Genomic DNA, 14,992 nt, shown 5'->3' with positions numbered 1-14,992 from the left:
GGAACTCCTAAATAAATTATTATTAAATCACTCAGTGGAGGAGTTCCCATTGTAGCACAGGGAAAATGAATCTGAGTAGCATCCAGGAGGATGTGAGTTCCATCCCTGGCCTCACTCAGTGGGTCGGGGATCTGGCGTTGCCATGAGCTGTGGTGTAGGTCACAGACAAGGCCTGGATCCTGCGTGGCTATGGCTGTGGCTGTGGTGTAGGCCGGCAGCTGCAGCTCCAATTAGACACCTAGCCTGGGAACTTCCATATGCCGTGGGTACAGCCTAAAAAGACAAAAAAAAAAATTAATTAATTAAAAAAAAATCACACAATAGAACATTTTGCAGCCATTTTTTTTTAAAAAGTCAATCTGTATGTGCCTAAATGAAATATGTTTCAAGATGTATCATTAAATGAAAACACCAAAATTCCGGGGGGGCAGAGGATTGAGAAACTGAATGTGACAAAAGGTGTGAGTATGTATGTGTGCACATATATACAAAACAAAACTCTGGAAAGATGGTAGAAAACCATCAATAAAGATTACTTTTGGAGTTCCCGTCGTGGCTCAGTGGTTAACGAATCCGACTAGGAACCATGAGGTTGTAGGTTCGATCCCTGGCCTTGCTCAGTGGGTTAACGATCCAGCGTGGCCATGAGCTGTGGTGTAGGCTGCAGACGCTCAGATCCCGCGTTGCTGTGGCTCTGGTGTAGGCTGGTGGCTACAGCTCCGATTAGACCCCTAGCCTGGGAACGTCCCTATGCCGCAGGAGCGGCCCTAGAAAAGGGAAAAAAAAAAAAAAAAAAAGAAGACAAGATTACTTGTTTTTGTTTTTGTTTTTTTGCTTTTTAGGTCCACCCCCCGCAGCATGTGGAGGTTCCCAGGCTAGGGGTCTAATCGGAGCTACAGCTCCTGGCCATAGCCACAGCCACGCCAGATCCAAGCCACGTCTGCGACCACAGGTCAGGACAACGCCAGATCCTCAACCCACTGAGCTAGGCCAGGGATCGAACCCGCAACATCATGGTTCCTAGTTGGATTTGTTTCCGCTGCACCACTACGGGAACTCCAATAAAGATTACTTCTAAATAAAGGGCCCTGAGGCTCTGGAGTAGGAGGGAGACAAACTTTTCAGCAACTACCAGTTTAAACTGGTTTGATGTTTTTCCTCATGTATTTATATCACTTTTATTTTAGATGTATTCAAGTTAGGAAAAAAAAGTTCTTATCTGAACCAAACCCTGCTCTTCTAAACTGTCGCCAAAGGCTCATTTTTCCCCCATAAACTGAGCTGCTCCTGTGTTGAGCACTAGGCTTTTCATGTATGAGGTAAGTAAGGGTCGCAGTTTTGTAGCTGAGGAAACAAACAATTTAAGGAAATTAAGTAACTGCCTTACTTTTACGTGCCAACTTGGCTAGACTATAGTATCCAGTTATTTAATTAAACACTAAATCAAATCTAACTGTTGCTATGAAGGCCTTTGTAGACGTGGTCAACAGCTACAATCAGCTGACTTTTAGATGAAGGAAATTATCCCCGATAATCTGAATAGGCCTCATCCAATCAATTAAAAAGGCCTTAAGGAGTTCCCACTGTGGCTCAATGTGTTAAGAACCTGACTAGTCTCCATCCCATCTCCAGGGATGCAGGTTCAATCCCTGGCCTCACTCAGTGAGTTAAGGATGCAGCATTGCCTCAAGCTGTGGTGTAGGTTGGATCCAGTGTGGCTATGGCTGTGATTTGGCCCGTAGCTACAGTTCCAATTAGACCCATAGCCTGGAAACCTCCATATCCCACAGGTGTGGCCATAAAAACAAACAAACAAAAAAAGGCCTTAAGAGCAGAGTTCTCTTGGGGCGTAGTGAGTTAGGGATCTAGCTTGGGTGACTACTCTGACTTGGGTTTGATCCTTGGCCCAGGGGTTTTCACATGCTGCAGCCATGGCCAAACAATAATAACAATAACAACAACAACCAAAAAGAAAAAAGAAAAGAAAAGAAAAGAAACAGCCTTAAGAGCAAAAATGTGGTTGTGTGAAGCAGGAAGAAATTCACCGATGGACTGCTGCTTCGGCTCCCACCTGCCAGTTTCCAACCTGGCCTACCCCACAGACTCCAAACTTCCCTAGCCACCCCCACAATCCCAAAAGTCAGTTCCTTACAACCAGTGCCCACTCCCCCTCCTCTCTCTCTTAAAGAGAGAGATTTTTGTTTCTCTGCAGAAGCATTTAGCACTTTCCTCCTGATACCATGGTGATTTAAGCACCTAGTTTCTCCTAGTCTGTGAGTTCCTTAGGGGGGAATCACCTTCAAAATGCACACAGTGCCTATAACAGTGTCTTGCATAGATTTATCTCAGCAAATATTTATGAGGCATCTGTTCTATGGCACATTCTATGTTAGGTATTGGAGGAAAAGTTATTTAAAAACACAACTGGACAACATAAGTTTCTGTCTCGAATGGAATGGCAAAATCCCTTCAGGAGCCACTTAGCTAGGCATGAGGGTAATGAGTGAGGACAACGAATCCAGAATTTGAACATGGTCTGACACTGGAGTATATACAATCCTTTTTTCTTTTTTTTTTTTTTTTTTTTTTTTTTTGTCTTTTTGCCATTTCTTGGGCCACTCCCATGGCATCTGGGATGTTCCCAGGCTAGGGGTCTAATCAGAGCTATAGCTGCCAGCCTACGCCAGAGCCACAACAACGCCGGATCCGAGCCGCATCTGCGACCTACACCACAGCTCATGGCCACGCTGGATCCTTAACCCACTGAGCCAGTGCCAGGGATCGAACCCACAACCTCATGGTTCCTAGTCAGATTCGTTAACCACTGCGCCACGACGGGAACTCCCTGGAGTAAACACAATCTTAACCACTGTGCAGTAACATCCTCCAAAGGTTAGAGCACAAGATATGGAATCGCACAGGCCTGGATTCAGTTTCAGACTCTACCATTTCCTAGAGTTCCTTGCATACGTTGTCATATCTTTCTAAAACGGCATCTATAAAACAGGCACAATATTTACACCTACCTCACAAGATATCTGTGAGAATTAAATGAGTTAATCCATACGAAGAATGAAGCACAGTGCCTGGCACAGAGTAAGTGTTAGGTCGGTGTTTCTATCATTCTATTTTCCCTACGAGTTGAGCCCTCAGGTATAATTTAGAAGGAAAAAGCTGAACAGAGATGTATAAAATGCGAATTAGATGTTGGTAGGGGAGAAGAGAGAAGAGGGGGTGGGAAGTAAGTCACAGAGCAACAGGTGGGGATTCTGAGGGAACAAGTCAGCCAGCGAGAAATTCTGAGTGATGAAGCTGACCAAATAACAATATCATCAACAGCAACCAACCAGTGCTTACCACCACGGGCCAGGCAATTCTAGGTGCTTTCTACATGGTAACTGGAATCTCAAGATAATACTGTGAGATACATACTATAATTTTCCTCATTTTATAGGTCAAGAAATTGGGTCCCAGGTCAAACCACTTGCCCAAAGTTCAAAAGCTTGTGACTGGTAAAACCAAGATTTGAAAGCCCACACACAGCCTGAGTCCCAAGTTTTTGTTCTTCATCAGTACACTATACCATGGAGGTCAATTTGAGGGAATCAAAAATTTTAGGATTTAAGAAAATTATGCAGGAGTTCTCACTGTGGTGTAGCAGGTTGAGGATTCAGTGTTGTCTCTGTAGCGGCCTGGGTTGCTGCTGAGGCGTGGGTTCGATCCCTAGCCTGGCACAGTGGATTAAGGATCTGGCATTGCCGCAGCTGTGGCACAGGTCACAGCTGCAGCTCCGATTTGATCCCTGATGCAGGAACTTCCATATGCCATGGGTGCAGCCAAAAAAAGAAAGAATATCATCCAAAATGGGGACCAAGATTTCTGCAGAAATATATCTCATCACAGTATTATTTATTTATTGAATATCTGTTATTGCCAGGAGCTGCTTTTGATATTTACACATACCATTTAATTCTCACAGAAACCTTATGAGATAGGAACTGTCATCCCCTTTTTAGATGACAAATTTGAAATTAAGTAATTTACCCAGGGCTACACAGCTAGTAAGCAGAATCAAGGTGGGAATTCAAGAAATGATAAAGATTCAATCCCTGGCCTTGTTCAGTGGGTTAAGCATCCGGTGCTGCTGTGAGCTGTGATGTAGGTCACAGGTGCAGCTTGGATCTGGTATTGCTGTGACTGTGGTGTAGGTCAGTGGCTACAGCTCTGACTCAACCCCTCGCCTGGGAACCTCCATATGCCATGGGTGTGGCCCTAAAAAAACAAAAAAATTTAAACAAAGAAAAGAAACAATAAACGATAAACAAAATGAAAAGACAACCCACAGAATGGGAGAAAGTATTTCCAAAAGAAGCAGCTGACAAGGGATTAATCTCCAAAATATACAAACAACACATGCAGCTCAATATTAAAAAAACAAACTATCCAATCAAAAAAATGGGCAGAAGATCTAAATAGACATTTCTCCAAAGAAGACATCCAGACGGAAAAAAAAAAAACCACACACACACATGAAAAGATGCTCAACATCACTAATTATCTGAGAAACACAAATAAAATCTACAATGAGATACCATCTTACATCAGCCAGAATGGCCATCATCAAAAAGTCTACAAACAATAAATGCTGGGGGGGGGGGTGCAGAGAGAAGGGAACCCTCTTGCACTGTTGGTAGAAATGTAAACCATTACAACCACTATGGAAACCAGTATGAAGATTCTTCAAAAAACTAAAAGTAGAACTACCAGATGATCTAGCAATCCCACTCCTAGGCATCTATCTGGAGAAAGCCATAAGTTGAAAAGGTACATGTACCTCAATGTTCACTGCAGCACTATTTACAATCCTAAGACATAGAAGAAACCTAAATGTCCATTGACAGAGGAATAGATAGAATAAGATGTGGTACATACATACAATGGAATATTACTCAGCCACTAAAAAGAACGAGATAATGCCGTTTACAGCAACATGGATGGACCTCAAGATGATCATACTAAGTGAGGTTAGACAGTGAAAGATAAACATCACATGATATTACTTACATGTGGAATCTAAAAAAAGGATATAAATGAACTTATTTGCAGAACAGAAACAGACTCACAGACTTTGAAAACAAAATTATGGTTACCAAAGGGGACAGATGTGAGGGAGGGATGGACTGGGGGTCTGGGACTGACATATGCATACTGTGGTATATTGAATGCTGGCCAACAGGACCTGCTGTATGGCATAGGTAATTCTACCCAACATTCGGTGATATTCTGTATGGGAAAAGAATCTGAAAAAGAATGGATGTGTGCATGTGCTAAATAAAATACACTCAAAAAAAAAAAAAAAGGCTGGAATTCAAATACATCTGTCTCTAAAAGCCACACTCTTGCCCTTACAGCAAAAATTTGGCAACAATTTAAAACCCAATAATAGAAGTTCAGTAAATTTTTCTATATTGATTTTTATTCAAGTTCAGCTACTAAAAATTGGGATTTTAATAGCATGAAAAGTTTTTCTTATGTTAATTGACTATTTTAAGTGAACAGGTAAAACTGCATATATACATAGTATGAGCTCAACTAGGTTAAAATAAGCACAGAAAAAAGACCAGAAGGGAGTTCCCGTCGTGGCACAGTGGTTAACGAATCCGACTAGGAACCATGAGGTTGCAGGTTCGGTCCCTGCCCTTGCTCAGTGGGTTAACGATCCGGCGTTGCCGTGAGCTGTGGTGTAGGTTGCAGACACGGCTCGGATCCCGCGTTGCTGTGGCTCTGGCATAGGCCAGTGTCTACAGCTCCGATTGGACCCCCAGCCTGGGAACCTCCATATGCCGCGGGAGCGGCCCAAGAAATAGCTAAAAAAGACAAAAAAAAAAAAAAAAAAAAAAAAGAAAGAAAAAAGACCAGAAGGAAATACACCAGTTGCCTCTGAGTGGTAGGATTATGGGTAATCATTTTTTCCATGTCCTTATACTTTTCTGTACAAATTTTTTTTCTACAATGAGCACACAGTATTTTTATAATCAGAAAACAATAAAGGGGATTTTTTTTTTTAAACTAAAAAAAAAAGCGGGGGGAGTTCCCTTTGTGATGCAGCAGAAACAAATCTGACTAGTATCCATGAGGATGCAAGTTCAATCACTGGCCTTGCTCAGTGGGTTAAGAATCCGGTGTTGCCATGAGCTGTGGTACAGGTCACAGACGCGGCTCGGATCCGGCGTTGCTGTGGCTGTGGTGTAAGCCGGCAGCTGTAGCTTTGACTCGACGCCTAGAATGGGGACTTCCATGTGCTGCAGGTGCTAAAAAAGCATAAAAAATAAACAAATTTTTAAAAGGAGGGTTTTTTTAATTCCCTTTTTTTTTGGGGGGGAGGGTGAGTCCTCAGTATGGCCCAGTGGCAGAGCCGCAAAAGAGACTGAATACACGACCTCAAGAGTCTCCTTGCCAATTTCAGGGTCCTAACAGAAAAAGAATGGAATCCTAACACCTGAGAGGGGGACATTTTGGCACAGAAACCTTAGAATCTTCAACTTCCAGATTCTCCAGCATTCTCTGTCTCATTAGAAACAGCCCCTTCTTTCTTGCCAGAAGAAAGTAGTCTCTCCTTGTCTGGAGATGCTCCAAAACCCTGAGGGAGGAACTTGTCTGCTCCCTCAATATCTGACCCTATCACCCCATCTGTGGCCAGGCTAATAACCGTCCCGGAGAAGAAATGGCTTCCACAGTGAAAGTACTGCAAGCCCTCGTTGATATGTACTAGGAGACATCAGGGGTACATGCAAGGGAATGAATCTTGAAGGCCTTAGACTTGGGGAATGAAATATAAGGCCAATTATATTAGGACACACAAAACACCATTACAGGCCTCTGGTTAGAGTGGAGAATTAAGGAAGCCAAGTGATAAAAGGACTGAGAGCTCAAGTCTATTTCACAAGGCGAAATGCATTCATAGACCCACCCTGTGGTTGATTCCCCAGTTTCTGAGAGTAGAGATTGGTAGAGATATATTTCGCAGACATCAGAACGCTTGCCTTGATTTCCTGACCTGAGGAGTAAGAGCCTTTAGAGCAGAAATGGCCAGGTGGAAGCCCTGGATATCACCCAGCCAGCCCTCTGTCGCATCTGGCCAAGAGAGAAAATTATAAGCCACGCTGCACCCAGAAGGAATTACTGAGATGAGCACCATCTCCAAAGACGTAAAGGATACAAAAATGTTCACCCCATTATGCCCTTATTCAAGTCCTCTCTCTGGCCTCTGCAAAAAGCAGACAGACCCTGGCAGATGATAGCGGACTATCTCAAGCTTAACCACCTTGAAACCTCAATTATAGCTGCCATGCCAAATGTGGTATCTTCCTGTAACACAGCCTCCGGCACTTGAAATATAACTGCTGATCTGACAAACATGTTCTTCTCAATTCCCCTGGTAAAGAAGATTTAAACCAGTTCAACTTTACCTGGAAAAGACACTAGTCCACATTCACCACCCTGCCCCAAGTCTATGGCAGCTCTCTTGTTCTGTCACAGAGTGGTCTATAGACCCCTCGGTCATCTTCTCATTGAGAGAACATCAGCAATTGTCCACTAGAATAATGGCACCATGCCAGTGGTCCCGGCAAGCAGGAAAAGAAACGTGCTTTGGATGCACAATAAGATACAAGTGTTCTAGAGGACTGGAGATAAACTCCATGAAGATTCAAGAGCTTGGCATGCTGGAGAAGTTTTTAGTAAATCAATGCCCCAGGGTACACAGAACATCCCTCCTAAGGTAAAGAACAAGTTTTTGCATCATCATTCCTATTGTTGAGGAAGAACCATGGGGCTTGGTGGATTTTAAAGGTGGCATATACTAGACAACAAATGCTGCTCTGATCCATTTACCTGATGACTTGGAAGGCTGCCAGTTCTGTTTTCTGCTCAAGGAAGGAGAGGTTCCATCTGCAGTTCAAGTTACCTTAACACTCAGGCACGTGACCCAGAAGATCTGTGGGGTTTAAGGATGCTAGGAAGCATCTCTGGAAAACTCTACAAAGAGAGTTGCAGCCTTAGAGTTCTGGAGCAAGATCATGTCATCTATGGCTGAGAAGCACTCATCATTTGAAAACTAGATCCTTTTTTTTTTTTTTTGTCTTTTTGCTTTTTCTAGGCCGCTTCCTGCAGCATATGGAAGTTTCCAGGCTAGGGGTCTAATCGGAGCTGTAGCTGCCGGCCTACACCACAGCCACAGCAATGTGGGATTTGAGCCGCATCTGCAACCTACACCACAGCTCACGGCAACGCCAGATCCTTAACCCGCTGAGCAAGGCCAGGGATCGAACCCGCAACCTCATGGTTCCTAGTCGGATTCGTTAACCACTGCGCCACGATGGGAACTCCTGGTTCTCAACTTCTGACCACTAGCACTGGGAGAGAATAAGTTTCCACTGTTTTAAATCACAGCTTTAAGTTTTAGTCTTTTGTGACACCAGCCAGAGGAAATTACTACCCTAAATTACTCTGCAATTAGAGCTGTCCATCATAAGTGAGTCTTATCAGCCATAAGGATCAGAGAAGCAATCCTTCATAGAATGGAAATGATACATTTGGTACTGGGCCCCAGCAGGTCCAAAAAGCACAAATGCAATATGCTCAGACCCCCATGTTGCCTATTTCTGTTGTACTGACACCACTTTGTGAACTCACATCGATGAGTGTGGCCCACCCCCCAAAAAAAGCCAGTAGCAAACCAATGCCGAGCTCCACTCCTCAAGGAAATCCTCAAGGAAATCCTCTTGGTGACAGGTTGAACCCCTTCAGTCTTTGAGGGAGCGGTGAGACGGTGCCTACCCTGTAATGATTTTGCCTTCCCTGCCCACAGTGCCTACACCAGAGCCACCATCTGAGAACATCCAAGGTGTCTGTGCACACACGACATTCACTCAGAACAAAGGACCTCCTTTCAGAAAAGGACAGGCTGATTGCAGGAGCCACGGATCCTATGCCTCATCATGTGGAAGGATTATTACCAGAATGGTGGAATGTTCTGGTTAAGCTCAGTTGAGTGCCCACTCAGGCACTTAACAAATACAGTGATGACGACGAACAAGCAATCAGAGTGACTATGAGCTGTCAAAGGGAAGGCGTCAACAAGGGCTTCGGGAAGGCAGCTACGTTCACCTCTATACCACCAACGCTGCTCATACAGGCTTCAGGGACCAAACAAGACACCCAGACTAGCCAAAGGGCTGGTGGAGATAAGGAAAATCTAGACTGGGTGGTAGAGGAAGGCAGTGATGAGTATCACTTACAGCTTTGGGACCAACTGCAGCAGCAGGAATTGTAACTTGTTTTACTAAACCTCTTGGATGACAGGTGTCTGCAGAGACTGCAGCCAGCAGCCACAGTGAAGAGGACTTTACAGCCTACTGGACTTAAACGAAGGCATAAGTGGCCCTGAATGGTGAGAGAGGGGAGACATGTCAAACCTACCGTGTCCACTGCAAGTCCTGTGGGTCTCAATCCTTGTTCCAGCCAAGGTGCCCCACGTTTATCTTCATGCAGATGGAACCTCACAGAGCACAGGCCTCAGGCCTCATTTCCAGGGTCCCAGCCGGTCTGAGCTGCCTCAAGAGATGCCTGCCTGTGGGAGTCCACTTAACGCCCATTTAAATGAAACCTAAAAGTTCCCAAGGGCCATTCTTGACCATTGGAAGACAGAAGTTGACAGACAGGCATTTCCTCATTTCTTCCCCCCATGCAAGACAGTCCTCAAATGCATTTCCTACAGTTTCTCAATAACGCATCCTTGTATTTGCTCTCCCTGTTTCATTCTCTTTTCCCCTTCCTCCTGTTTCCAAGGATCACCATATGAAACTGAACGACTTCTATATATGCCTCTTTCTCAGGCTATGCTTTTTGGGAGAAACTATGCTAGGCAAATGCTTTAAGGCTTTAAACAGAATTGGGAGGCTATTTTGGACTTCTGCATTTGGAGGCTAGGGTTTGGAGTCAAAGGTTTCCCTCCATTGCACGCCAAGATTAAACAGTGCTATTGTTCATAAAAATTTATTTTCTTCCAATGAAATAGGATCACCTGGTGGTAATCAGTTCTTTTGCTCGCTCTCTCTCTCTTTTTTTTTTTTTTTTATGGCCGCACCCATGGCATATAGAGGTTCCCAGGCTAGGGAAAAGGAGACACTGGAATAACCTCTGACACTGAATTAAAATATTAGTTGCTGGCACAGTAGCCTAGTGATATCCCTGAGCTATGAATGACTGAAAACTGATGTGTCAGCTTTCACAAACTCTTGCCTCTGAGGACTCATGATGGGTAGCTCAAGTTGTAAGGCCCCAAGTGAAAAAGCAGCTTAAATCAAAAACTTGCCAAATATATAAAACAGGGTCTCTACTTCCTTCAGAAATCCTATAGAAAGTTTCAGGAAATTCCAGAGACAATAAACCTGGTTAAGGAAGTACACAAACACAGCCCTCCTGTTTGATGGCTGGCCTTAGGAAAGGATGGATGGGATTTAATGCAAAAAGCTGGGGAGGGATGAAAGGCAGTTGATTCAACATCCAGCCTAACTAGGCATTACAGGGGGATGAGGAATGTGCAGGTGGTAAAATCCGGTGTTGCTAAATAAGAACTGTGGGCTAAAACAATTCCAGGTGGGTCCCCTGCTTTGAAAGCACTTCTTAGCCAGGCAGGTGGGTTTTAATAATAAGCCAGAAGGCCGACCAGGTCCCACGGCGAAGCTTCAGGTTTCAGGTGGGGATTAGAAGGTGTGGTTGGCAGAACAGAAAGGAATACCTAGGAGCCTCCTTCTTATTCTACAGCCAAAGTACAGAAATGAAAAGTGAGAGCCTGTGGACACATAGCAAGTTAGAGGCAGAACTGGAGCTAGAATTTGGGCTAGAGTCTAAGCCTCTTCCTCTTCATAGCAAAGATCCCTGGGAACCATCAGATCAAATTAACATCAACCTATTTGTTCTTTGATTGAGGTTTTCCAACCCATCATTCTCTCAATCACCAATTCATTTTCTTTTTTTTTTTTCTTTTGGTCTATTGTCCTTTTAGGGCTGCACATGTGGCATATGGAGGCTCCCAGACTAGGGGTCTAATCGGAGCTGTAGCCGTTGGCCTATGCCAGAGCCACAGCAACGCCAGATCCCAGCCATGTCTACACCACATCTCACAGTGACGCTGGATCCTTAACCCACTGAGCAAGGCCTGGGATTGAACCCACAACTTCATGGTTCCTAGTCAGATTCATTTCCTCTGTGCCACAACAGGAACTCCTCAATCACCAATTCATTTATTCTACAACTGTTACTGAGGGCTCTTTGCAGGAAGCTGGGGAAATAAAACAAAGCAAGTAAGACCTGCCTCAGAACAAGGTGAAACACTCATAAAAAGGAAGTTAGCACAGCAATGGGAAATAATTTTCCTGACTGTTTGTCCCAGAATCCCTCTTTGGAGAGGAACTGCCTTCATTTGGGGAAAACCTTGATAAGCTCTTGGGTAGAAGAAGAGGCCAAGAGCCAAGAAAGTGTCCTGAAACTGCTCTACATAAGAAATGCTGTGGAAGAGATGTGTTGCTTCAGAGAGTATGGAAAGACCAGCAAATGGGAAGACTGGTACAGCATAGGAGAGGACAAATGGGGGGACAGCACATGGCCAAGAAGCCGAAAACGACTGAAGAGGACCAGGCTGACTCCCAAGGACTTTCAAGGATTTGCTGTGTGGCCCGCAGCTCTTTGGTAAAATTTTCTGTACTCATAAATACTGGGTATGAGCAGATTTGCCTGGAAATCAATGAATGAGAAGAATTTCCCAGAGTTCCCGTTGTGGTGCAGCGGAAACAAATCTGACTAGGAACCATGATTGTGGCACAGGCAAGCGGATACAGCTCCAATTCGATCCCTAGACTGGGAACATCCATATGCTGCAGGTGCAGCCCTAAAAAAGACTATATATATATATATATATATATATATATATATATATATATATATATACATATATATGCCACAACCAAGGAAGTACAGGCATGCCTCAAAAATATTCAGGTTCAGTTCCAAACCACCACAATAAACTGAATAATGCAAGGAAGCAATCATACAAACTTTTGTTTTCTGGGTGCATATAAAAGTTACGTTTACACTATACCTACTCTAGTACCTGTGCAATAGTCTCATGTCTAAAAAATTATGTACATACCTCAATTTTAAAATACTTTATTGGTTAAAAATGCTAACCATTACCTCAGGCTTCAGCAAGCCACAATATTTTTGCTGCGGAGGGTTTTGCCTTGATGTTGACTGGCTGCTGACTAATCAGGGTGGTGGCTGCTAAAGGCTGGGGTGGCTGTGGCAATTTCTTAAAATAAGACGATGTCGGACTTCCCGTGTGGCTCACAACATAACTACTCAGCGTTGTGGCTCACAACATAACTACTCAGCGTTGCTTCTACAGTGGCTGTGGCTCGACCCCTGGCCTGGGAACTTCCATATGCCGCAGGTGCGGCCACTTGTTTAAAAAAAAAATAAAATAAAATAAGACGATGTCATTTACTGCATTGATTGGCTCTCCCTTTCACAAACAATTTCTCTGTAGTATGCAGTGCTATCTGATAACATCTGACCCACGGTAGAGTTCTTTCGAAACTGAAGTTAATCCTCTCAGACCCTGCTGCTGTTTTACCAACTACCTTTATGTACTACTTTAAATCCTTTTTTGTCCTTTCAACAATGTTCATAGCATCATTATCATCAGGAGTAGATTTCATCTCAAGAAACCACTGTCTTTGCTCATCCATAACAAGCAACTCCCCATCCGTTAGAGTTTTATGATAAGATTGCAGCAATTCGGTCATATCTTCAGGCGCCACTTCCAATATTAGTTCTCTTGCTATTTCCACCACATCTACAATTACTTCCTCCACTGAAGCCTTGAACCCCTCAAAGTTATCCATGAGGGTTGGAATCAATTTCTTCTCAACTCCTGTAAATGTTGATTTTTTTTTTTTTTTTTTTTTTTTTTTTGAGGCAGGGGCTGCACCTGCAGCACATGGAAGTCCCTTGGTTAGGGGCTGAATCAGAGCTTCAGCCTCAAGCCTATGCCACAGTCACAGCCACAACAGCTGGGGATCCAAGCCGCAACCTTCACCACAACTCACCACAATGTTGGACCCTTAACCCAAAGAGCAAGGCCAGGGATGGACACTAGTAGGACTCATTACCACTGAGCCACATAGGAACTTCCATAAATATTGGTATTTTTTACTTCTTCTCATGAATCAAAAAAGTTCTTAATGACATCTAGAATGGTGAGTCCTTTGCAGGTTTTCAATTGAATTGGCCCAGATCCACCAAAGGAATCATTACCTGTGGCAGCTCTAGGCTTATAAACTGTATCTTCTTTTTTTATTACTTTTTACAAATTTTTGTTTGTCTTTTTGTCTTTTCTAGGGCCACACCCTCGGCATATGGAGGTTACCAGGCTAGCGGTCCAATAAGAGCCGTAGCCACCAGCCTATGCCACAGCCACAGCAACTCAAGATCCAAGCCGCATCTGCAACCTACACCACAGCTCACAGCAACACCGGATCCTTAACCCACTGAGTGAGGCTAGGCATCGAACCCACAACCTCATGGTTCCTACTTGGATTCGTTAACCACTGAGCCACGACGGGAACTCCTGAACTGTGTTTCTTAATAAGACTTGAAACTTGAAAATTGAAATCACTCCCTGATCCATGGGCTGCAGGATGGATGCTGTATTAGCAGGCATGAAAAAAGCACTAATCTTGCTGTACAACACTCAGAGGTGACCAGGTCATTGTCAGTGAGTGGCCATATTTTGAAAGGAATCTTTTTTCCTTAACAGTAGGTCTCAACAGTGTGCTTAAAATACTCAGTAAACTGTGTTGTAAACAGATGTGCTGTCCTCCAGGCTTTGTTGTTCCATTTATAGAGCATGGGCAGAGGTTTATCACAGTTCTTAAGGGGCCTAGGATTTGGGGAATGGTAAACGAAGCACTGGCTTTCATTTAAAACTGACATGTGGATTACCCCTAACAAGAGATTCAGCCTATCCTTCGAAGCTTTGAAGACAGGCATTGACTTCTCTCTAGCTATGAAAGTGCTACATGGCAATTTTTTCCAATATGAATATAAGGTTATTTAATCTACATTGAAAATCTGTAGTCACCTTCATTAATTATCTTAGCTAGATCTTCTGGATAACTTGTTGCAGCTTCTACATCACCACTTACTGTTTCACCTTGCTCTTGCTCTTTATGGAGATGGCTTCTTTCCTTAAACCTCATGGACCAATTTCTGCTTTTTTTTTTTTTTTTTTTTGTCTTTTTGCATTTTCTAGGGCCGCTCCCCTGGCATATGGAGGTTTCCAGGCTAGGGGTCCAATTGGAAATGTAGCCGCCAGCCTACGCCAGAGCCACAGCAACACAGGATCCTAGCCACATCTGCATCCTACACCACAGCTCACAGCAATGCCGGATCCTTAACCTGCTGAGCAAGGCCAGGGATCGAACCGGCAACCTCATGGTTCCTAGTCCGATTTGTTAACCACTGAGTCACAACAGGAACTCCTCTGCTATCTTCAAACTCTTTTTTTTGCAGCTTCCTTGCCTCTCTTGGGCTTCATAGACTTCAAGAGACTGGGGGCCTTGCTCTGGATTAGGCTTTCAGCTTAAAGGAATGTTGTGGCTTGTTTAATCTTCTACCACTAAAATGTTCTCCATATCAGCAATCAGGCTGTTGTACGTTCTTATCATTCATGGATTCACTGGAGGCACACTTTCAATTTCCATCAACAACTTTTCCTTTGTAATCATAACTTGGACAACCGTTTGGTGCAAGAGGCCTGCCTCGACATGCCTACCTCACTAAGCTTCATCATTTCCAGCTTTTGATTGAAAGTAAGAGATGTGTGCCAGTAGCACGAAGGAGCCAGGCACGAGTATGTGGCCCAACCTGG

At 43.9% G+C, this 14,992-nt stretch overlaps 1 protein-coding gene across 1 annotated transcript in view; it reads left to right on the top strand.

Moving 5' to 3' along the window:
* The first annotated feature begins 12,389 nt into the window (after positions 1–12,389).
* The window catches only part of LOC100511652 (glycerophosphodiester phosphodiesterase domain-containing protein 4), an 882,168-nt gene continuing 879,565 nt past the window's right edge, over positions 12,390–14,992 (top strand). Inside the window, exon 1 of the mRNA XM_084975427.1 lies at positions 12,390–12,471. The gene's annotated coding sequence lies outside the window, so the exon portion shown is untranslated. The remainder of the gene's footprint in view (positions 12,472–14,992) is intronic.

Source organism: Sus scrofa, chromosome 9, assembly GCF_054392235.1.
Source record: "Sus scrofa isolate SSC_HxYL_T2T_F1_AM1 chromosome 9, Sscrofa_HxYL_maternal_Yorkshire_Landrace_v2.0, whole genome shotgun sequence".
NCBI lineage: Eukaryota > Metazoa > Chordata > Mammalia > Artiodactyla > Suidae > Sus > Sus scrofa.
Note: the sequence above shows the minus strand (reverse complement) of the source record. Positions and strands in the feature narration are given on the sequence as shown.